Source organism: Pongo abelii, chromosome 4 (assembly GCF_028885655.2).
Source record: "Pongo abelii isolate AG06213 chromosome 4, NHGRI_mPonAbe1-v2.0_pri, whole genome shotgun sequence".
In the NCBI taxonomy this organism is placed as follows: Eukaryota; Metazoa; Chordata; class Mammalia; order Primates; family Hominidae; genus Pongo; species Pongo abelii.
The window spans coordinates 146533496-146543499 of NC_071989.2; positions in this window are offsets into that span (position 1 = coordinate 146533496).

The following is a 10004-nucleotide window of genomic DNA, read 5'->3' on the forward strand; positions in this document are numbered from 1 at the left end:
TGAGGCAGGAGAATGGCGTGAACCCAGGAGGCAGAGCTTGCAGTGAGTCGAGATCGCGCCACTGCACTCCAGCCTGGGCGACTGAGCGAGACTCCGTCTCAAAAAAAAAAAAAAAAAAGTCTCAGATTGCAGATTTCCTGCTGTTTGTACAGTCACAATATGTCATCTCTGCACTCTATTGCTCATACTTAAGGAGTTACAGAAAAGCAAATGAAGGCATTCCTCACCAGCCTACATTTTAAACTGTATCCTATTTGTGTACCAAAAATTGAAATCTAGGTGGGGCACAGTGGCTCAGGCCTATAATCCCAGTACTTTGGGAGGCTAAGGTGGGATTGCTTGAAGCCAGAAGTTCAAGACCCAGCCTGGGCAACAAAGCGAGACCCTGTCTCTACGAGAAAAAAAAGAAATCTGCTCTTCAAAAAAAAAAATACATACATACATACATATATATATATATATATATATATATATATATATGCATGGTTCAGCTGTATATCTTAAACAAAAAAACACTAGAATAATTATTAGTTTTGCCTTTTCACAGACAACTGGGTGGATCTGGGATATACTGAAGAAAAAAAAAACAGTTCATACTATATTCTCTCAACAGATGGACCTGACACAGGCCGAAAAAAGGACAATTTATTTATTACCATAACAAAAATAACTTTGCTGGACATAGTGGCTGATGCCTACAATCTCAGCACTTTGAAAGGCTGAGGCAGGAGAATCACTTGAGGCCAGGAGTCACAGATAAAAACAACTTTGTTTTTCTGCTTTAAAAAGTAATTCACTTCATGCCAGATGCAATGGTTCATGCCTATAATCCCAGGACTTTGGGAGGCCAAGGCAGGGGATTGCTTGAGTCCAGGAGTTTGAGACCAGTCTGGTCAATGTGACGAAACCCTGTCTCTAACAAAAATACAAAAAAATCAGCTGGGTGTGGTGGTGCACACCTGTGTTCCCAGCTATTCATGAGGCTGAGGTGAGAGGATCACCTGAGCCTAGGAGGCGGAGGCTGAAGTGAGCCAAGATCATGCCATTGCACACTAACTTGGGCAACAGAGTGAGATCCTATCTCAAAAAAAAGAAAATTAATATTTTTTTGGTTTCCTGTTTAAAAAAACAGCCCCCATTGAGATTTGAAAATGTGTTCTTTAGTTCTATAATTATCTATACAAAGATGAGACAATTATATAAACCAGGGGTGTCCAATCTTTTGGCTTCCCTGGGCCACATTGGAAGAAGAAGAATTGTCTTGGACCACACATAAAATACACTAACAATAGCTGATGAGCTGGAAAAAAAAGAAAAAAAGAAAAGGAAAAAAAAAGGTCAGTGCATAAACCTCATAATGTTTTAAGAATTTGTGTTTGGCCACATTCAAAGCTGTCCTGGGCTGCAGGCTAGGGATTAGACAAGCTTGACATAAACAATCCCCTAAGAGACGTGAAAAAGAAACAAAGATCACAAACTTCAAAATAATTTTTTCTTTTCTTTTTTTTCTTGTTTTGTTTTTTGAAACAGGGTCTTGCTCTGTCACCCAGGCTGTGTAGTGACATGATCATAGCTCACTGTAACCTTCACCTCCCAAGTTCAAGCAGTCCTCCTGCCTTGGCCTCCTGTGTAGCTAGGACTACAGGTGCATGCCCCCACACCCAGTAAATTTTGTTTATTTTTTGTAAAGATGAGGTTTCACTATGTTGCCCAGGCTAGTCTCAAAATCCTGAGCTCAAGCAATCCTCCTGCCTCTGCCTCCCAAAGTGCTGAGATTACAGGTGTGAGCCACTGCGCCTGGCCTAATTTTTTCTTTAAAAAAAAATTTTTTTTAGCCTCTCCCTTGTCTCCTACAACAAAATAATTTTCCATTTCAAGTTCATAAAAGCTATTTTAATATTTTTAAAAGAGGTATAGTTTGGGCCAGGCACAGTGGCTCATGCCTGTAATCCCAACACTTTAGGAGGCTGAGGTAGGAGGAGCACTTGAAACCAAGAGTTCAAGACAAGCCTGGGCAATATAGCAAGGCCGGCCCTGTCTCTACAAAAAATAAAAGATCAGCTGGGTGTGGTGGCCCATGGCTGTATTCCCAGCTACTTGGAAGCCTGAGGTGGGAGGTTCCCTTGAGTTCAGGAAGTCAAGCTGCAGTGAGTCATGATTGTGCCCATTGCACTCAAGCTTGGGTGATGGAGCTAGACCCTGTCTCTATTAAAGGAAAAAAAGCACCATAGTTTGTATATTAGGCATAGTCTGTATAATATTAGCTCCATCACCCAGGCTGGAGGGATATAGACTAGGCTAGAGTACAGTGGCACAATCATGGCTCACTGCAGCTTGACCTCCTGGGTTCAGGGGATCCTCCCACCTCAGCTTCCAGAGTAGCTGAAACTATAGGCAAGTGACACCATACCTGGCTAATTTTTTTTTAATTTTTATTTTGTAGAGGCACGGTCTCCCTATGTTGCTCAGGCTGGTCTCAAAGTCCTGGGATCAAGGGATCCTCCCACCTTGGCCTCCCAAAGTGCTGGAATTACAGGTGTGAGCCACCACACCTAGCCTTGAAAGACAGTCCTAATATTGATTAAACAGATTTGTTTTATAACAGGAGAGCATATAGACTTCTATTTATATGATGTTAAAATTATATTTAATTAATTATATTTTTTGTGTTTTCCAACTCTAATTTTCTTTAACTTATAAAAGTAATCCATTTCATGATTCAAATAGGCATAAACAGAAGTATGACTCTTAACAAACTTGGATGAAAGTCTATGCTTACAGCTTTGAGGAGGTAGCATGGCTGAAAAGTGTATCCACCAAGGGAGTCTCCTTAATGTTAAAGACATCATCACACTCGCCTGAAGGGGGCTGGTCTTCCACCTCTGACACATATACTTCACCCTGGTCCTCCCCTTTGGATTCTTGCTGAGCCTCCCCCTAGGAATGCCAGGAAACAAGAAACTTTAGAAGGAGATTTACTTTCTGCATAGTAATTTTACTTGCATAGAGTAAATGAAGGCTGCCCTTAGGTGAGAAGAGGTCAATTATATAAAGCTACAAAAGAAATTAAAGAAAGCTGACTTAACTAGACCTAAGTTAATGAGTTCTTGGTAACAGTCTTGCTGGAGGCTTTGACTCTGTGCCACTCACCTCCACCAAAATGGAAAAGCATTATTTGTCCAATTCTCATTGGATTCTTTAAAAACCATCATGATCACCTGGGGCCCTGGAGTTAACTACTCTAGCTGGCCAGATAATTTTTTTTTTTTTTTGAGACAGGGTCTCACTCTGTTGCCCAGGCTGGAGTGCAGTAGCATCATCATGGCTCACTGCAGCCTTGAACTCCTGGGCTCCCCCTAAGACTCCCAAGTAGCTGGAACTGCAGGAACATGCCACCATACCTGGCTAATTTGTTTTTTGTTTTTGTAGAGACGGTGTCTCCCTGTATTGCCCAGACTGGTCTTGAACTCCTGAGCTCAAGAGATCCTCCTGCCTCAGCCTCCCAAAGCACTGGGATTACAGGCATGAGCCACTGCCCCCCGCCTGCCAGATAATATTAATAATGATGATGGTATTCTAAATTTTACTGACTGCTTACTATAAGCCAGGCACTGTGCTAAGTGCTTTACATGAATTATCTCATTTAAACCTCACAGCAAACCCACAAAATAGGGTGCTATTATTGCAATTCTGCAGAGAAAACTGAAGTTCTAAAATGTTCGCTAACATGCTAAAGGTAACACAGCTAAAACTGGTGCTAAATCCAGGATTTGGATCCAGGTAGTTTAACTTTCTGGAGTTAGCCTACCCTGTTCTACTTCCCTCTAACTACCCTGTTCTACTTCCCTAGGCAGAAGATCAACAAGACAGCTGATTTAAGTTACTTTCTTACCTCTTCACTCTCTGTGAGTAGTCCCTGAACTGCACAAATAACTGAGGGAGCTGAAGCCACCTCTGGCTTTCCATTTTCTCCCAGTGGCTTTTCAGCTACTAAGGGGTCTCCTTTGGCTGAAAGCTCTTCAGTCTCTCTACAGAGCTCCCTTTCTCCTTCGCTAGCTTTAATTTCCCTTCCTTCTTGTCTAGTACCAGATGGAAGGCAGCAGCCTTCACTTGATTCGTTGCTGCTGATGCACAAGGGCTCCATTAAATAAGCTACCTGCAATCAAAGTTTATTATTAGATGCAAAGGAACACCAATGAAAATCATCATCCACATATCAACAATGCCACATGCTAACACTGTCACAGTGACTAAGTCTGAGAGGACAAAATGGTTTAATTAATACAATCGTCTAAAATCTGTCAAAATATATACACAGGCACTGGGCTGGTTGGTGGGGACACTACAGTGAACAAGAAAGATATGGTTCTTGCCTCTTCCAGGAGTTTATGTTCTAATTTTTCATCTCAAGTGTCAACTCTGATCAATTGGGAGTGGCTGTCTAGAATAAAGTGTTGAAAATTTTGTCTACAACAGACACTTGTATAGAGAAGTGGCAACATTTGAAATGGATGCTTGCTGATCTTGATCTAGGGTCTCCTAAATGTGTTCAATAACAGCATACATATAACTCTCTGTCCAATTCTGTTTATTTCTGGTCCTCAGCCCTTACCCAAGGTAATGACACTTAAAAATACTACCTTAAAGTCATAGCATTTAAAGCTTCAAGGAAAATTTGGGCAAGTATAACTTCCCACAACTCCAAAAGCATGAATTACAAGGATATTCATAAAGCAGTCCTTATGACCCAGGCCCCTAATGACTGAGGTATTAGAAATTCAGTCAAAAAGCATGTTTTTTTTATTTTTAATTCTTTATTTTTGAGATGGAGTCTTGCTCTGTTACCCAGGCTGGAGTCCAATGGCACGATCTCAGCTCACTGCAACCTCTGCCTCCCGGGTTCACGCAATTCTCCTGCCTCAGCCTCCCGGGTAGCTGGGATTACAGGCACATGCCACCAAGCCCAGCTAATTTTTTTATTTTTATTTTTATTTATTTATTTATTTAGAGATAGAGTTTCACTCTGTCGCCCAGGCTGGAGTGCAATGGTGTGATCTCAGCTCACTGCAACCTCCGCCTCCCAGGTTCGTGATTCTCCTGCCTCAAGCCTCCTGAGCAGCTGGGATTACAGGCGCCTGCCACCACGCCCGGCTAATTTTTTGTATTTTTAGTAGAGATGGGGTTTCACCATGTTGGCCAGGCTGGTCTTGAACTCCTGACCTCAAGTGATCCACCCGCCTCGGCCTCCCAAAGTGCTGGGATTACAGGCGTGAGCCACTGCACCCGGCCATTTTTGTATTTTTAGTAGAGATGGGGTTTCACCATGTTGGCCAGGCTGGTCTCGAACTCCCGGCCTCAAGTGATCCACTGGCCTCAGCCTCCCAAAGTGCTGGGATTACAGGCGTGAGCCACTGCACCTGGCCCAAAAACCATGTATTTGGTGCATATTCTGTATCAGCACCAAGTGCTGAGGACTAGCAATGAACTTAATCCCTGCCACTGTGGAGCTTATATTTTAGTAAACAATATTAAGAGTGGTAGAAGAATGTAAGGATAAGCATTCTCTTAGAAAGTTGAGGCTCTTCCAGCTTTGGAAATAAGAGCTCACTGTTACCTCAGAGAGAAAGTGGAGGAGGTTCTGGTGGCTGGCTTTCTTTGCCGCTTCCTGAGATTCCTCACTGCCTCCATCCCCAACAAGCAGTTCACTAGGTTCTCTCCCTGGACTGCTTTCCTCTAGTTCCTCAGCTTCTGGATCCTCAGTTTCCCTCCAGTTGCCCACATCAAGATCCAGACTGGAGTCCCATGAGCTGAAGAGGGACCTGCAGTCATTGCTAAACTCAGAGTCATTGGGATGATCTTGTTCAGAATCCAGCCAAACCCACTCATGTCCCATCTGTAAATACACGGGAAAAAATGCATTAAATTCATTCAAATAAATATTCCTGAGGCATCTCCATCTCCCGAGTTCAGTAGAAAAATAAGGGGCCAGAAATTTATTTGTATTCAAGTATTCATCATTAGGAAGAATTAAAATCTTGGGGAAGGGAGACATGAGATGAAATTATATTTGTCTTTGGGAATAAAGAAAAAGCCCCATGTCAGTAAAACAGAGATATTACACCATACAATACAGTATAATAGAGACATTAATATTACCTAACAATTATTTTTACTTGGAATTCCTCATATTCACACCAAAAGAAGGGAAAGAACTGGAGCATAGCTAGCTCAATTATTTTCCTCTAGCCCAAATCATCCATAACTAAACCATAGGCAAACAAATTGAGAGGGCAGGGGATATTTTCCTCAGTGTATAAAATATTTTTAACCTATGAACCATTAAATCTTCAAAACACACTTTAGGATTGCCTTTGGCATCCTTCTGGTCATATCCAACTTGATATTGAGAAACATCAAGCTTAAAATATATCTTCCCTTGCTCTCATTACACCACTATCTTGGTTTTCTTATGTCTTTCTTTGTCGTCTCCCTTTTACAACTTTCAATAAATCCCTACCTTCTATGTTCCTGCTTGGTCCTCTGCTTTCTTATTAATGTATTTTTAAAAAAACATATATACTTTGAGGTTTCAACTTTGACCTCTATTCAGGTGGCTCCCAAATCTCTCTACCTTTACTTCTTATATGAATTCTGGTCTCATTTCTCCATGCATCCAAAAGTCAATTCCCTTTAGATGGTCTACCACCTGCTGTAACATTTCTAAAATAAAAATCACATTTCCTCTATCTCCAAAATCACTGCTTCTTCCCAATTTCCTTATCCCCGTCACCATTTTCTTTCTTTTTTTTTGGAACGAAGTTTCACTCTTGTTGCCCAGGCTGGAGCACAATGGCCCAATCTCGGCTCACTGCAACCTCTGCTTCCTGGGTTCAAGCGATTCTCCTGCCTCAGCCTCCTGAGTAGCTGAGATTACAGGTGCCCGCCACCATGCCTGGCTAATTTTTGTATATTTATAGAGATGGGGTTTCACCATGTTGACCAGGCTGGTCTTGAACTTCTGACCTCAGGTGATCCACCCGCCTTTGCCTCCCAAAGTGCTGGGATTACAGGCATGAGCCACCACACCCGACCCCATCACCATTTTCTTAGTCTACAGAACCCACAATTCTGTTTTGACCCTTCCTTCTCTTATATTCAGTAAGCAAGTCCTCTTCCCAGTTTTCTCCCACAATAAGTTTTCTCAGTGTCCATCCTTTCCTGAACAAATGCCATAGTCTCCTAGTCAGCTTTTCTATCTTTAATCCTATCTGCTCTCAACAAATATAGTTATTCTACTCAAGGCTTTATAACAGCTATCACCTCAAATATAAATTTCTCAATCTGCCCAAGTCCTCCACAAATTTAGCCTTATTTTGTTCCCTTCACTCCCATGTACACCTCCTTATTCCTTAGTATAATCCCTGTTCTAATTACATTTGTCTCCATATTGCCACCCACCACCCCCACCAGATGCCTACACCTTCCATTCGGTTTGCTAGTCTCATTTATCACCTCTACCAGTTCAAAACGTATGTCCTTTAATGGACCTTTTCCACACACTTCTCCCAACTTTTAGAGCTTGTGTTTGTATCACATGCCTGTTTGCAGACTGCTTTGGGACTACAATGTTACTTTTTATTTTCCTTTCTTGTTTGCATCATGTCCATGTAACAAGGAATTTCATGTTCTAACTCCTGGACTAATTGAATACCTTTCCATTGCCTCACAAAGATTGTATCTTATCTTCCTTAGCATCCTAATATAGTTCTATTAAAGGCAAAAAGATTTGTGACTTCTAATCGTATCCTCTTAAACCCCTTTCTCAAGAAGACTTTGACTATTAGACCAGACTCCAGTGTGACATATTATCTAAATGTTTATTTTGTTATAAAGTGATATTCATCTAATACTCATTTTTTCATCATAGCCATCTGTTTATAATAAAAAGTTCATAACTTTTTTTTTTTTTTGAGATAGTCTTGCTCTGTCGATAGAGTGCAGTGGCTCGATCTCGGGTCACTGCAACCTCTGCCTCCCAGGCTCAAGCACTTCTTCTGCCTCAAGCCTCCCGTGTAACTGGGATTACAGGCACCCACCACCACGCCTGGCCAATTTTTTGTATTTTTAGTAGAGATGGGGTTTCACCATGTTGGCCAGGCTGGTCTCGAACTACTGACCTCAAGTGATCCGCCCGCCTTGGCCTCCTAAAGTGCTGGGATTACAGGTGTGAGCCACGGTGCCCGGCACTATTTCATTTCACTACTGAGTTTTAAAAATGTTGGCCGTGCGCGGTGGTTTATGTCTGTAATCCCAGCACTTTGGGAGGCCGAGGCAGGTGGATCACCTGAGGTCAGGAGTTCGAGACCAGCCTGACCAACATGGAGAAACCCCACCTCTACTAAAAAAAACACAAAATTAGCTGGGCTTGGTGGTGCATGCCTGTGATCCCAGCTACTCGGGAGGCTAAGGCAGGACAATCGCTTGAACCTGGGAGGCGGAGGTTGCAGTGAGCCGAGATTGTGCCATTGCACTCCAGCCTGGGCAATGAGAGCGAAACTCCGAATTAAAAAAAAAAAAAAAAAAAAAGTTTAGTTGGCCAGGGGCAGTCACTCATCACTTAAAAAAAAAAAAAGTTTAGTTATTAACAAGTTGGAATAGAACTGAGATTTTAAATTTTGGGGTGTTTTTTCTCTGTTGTCCAGGCTGGAGTGCAGTGGCATTATCTCAGCTCACTGCAGCCTCAACCGGCCAGGGTTGTGATCCTCCCGCCTCAGCCTCCAATGTAGCTGGGACCACAGGTGCGTGCCACCATACCTGGCTAATTATTTGTAGAGACAAGGTCTTGCTATGTTGCCTAGGCTGGTCTTGATCTCCTGGGCTCAAGTGATCTTCCTGTCTTGGCCTCCCAAAGTGCTGGGATTACAAGTGTGAGCCACTGTGTCTGGCCAAATTCACTAATTCTTAAAACTGGGCTTAGCCTTCAAACAGCAATGTTAAGAACTATATTTATTTGAGAAAGGGTCTTGCTCTTTCACCCAGGCTGGAGTGCAGTGATGCAATTATAGGTCATTGCAACTTTGAATTCTGTGGCTCAAGAGATCCTCCAGCCACAGCTTCCCGAGTAGCTGGGACTACAGGTGCACATCACCATGCTGGGCTTTTTTTTTTTTTTTTTTGAGACAGGGTCTCACTTTGTTGTCCAGGCTGGTCTCAAACTCCTGGGCTCAAGCAATCCTCCCACCTCAGCCTCCCAAAGTGTTGGGGTATTTTTTTTTTTTTTTTGAGATGGAATCTTGCTCTGTTGCCCAGGCTGGAGTGCAGTGATGCGATCTCAGTTCACTGCAACCTCCGCCTCCCGGGTTCAAGCGCTTCTTCTGCCTCAGCCTCCCAAATAGCTGGGACTACAGACATGCGCCACCACGCCCGGCTAATTTTTGTATTTTTTGTAGAGACAGTTTCACCACATTGGCCAGGCTGGTATCGAACTCCTGACCTTGTGATCTGCCAGCCTTGGCTTCCCAAACTGCTGGGATTACAGGCATGAGCCACCACACCTGGCCGCCAAGAACTCTTTTATACAGAGTCTTTAACCATAAAAACAGGAAAAAAATGGTAACACACTATCCTACAAATACCATCTGCAAATATAGCATTAAGTGAGACAAATGTTCCTGAGATAAGGGTCAATGCTGCCTATGTCCATTCTCTAATCTTCTTTAAGCAATGCCATGAACAGAATTCTGAAAACCTTACTTTTCCCAAACATTCAAGAAAATCTGAATAAGGAAGTCTTTCCTGCTCAATGCAACACTTTAAGGTATATTAACTATAAACTCAATTCTGGTTGCTTACCTTCTCACTACAGCAAGCAGTTCATAAGACCACTTTTCCCCTGTAACAATCTCATTCCTACAAATGAAATAGTTATGCAGAAGAAACCACAAGTTTCAAATATACACACACACACACAAGCCAAAGGCTAGAGGTTTTTTTTTTTTTCAGTT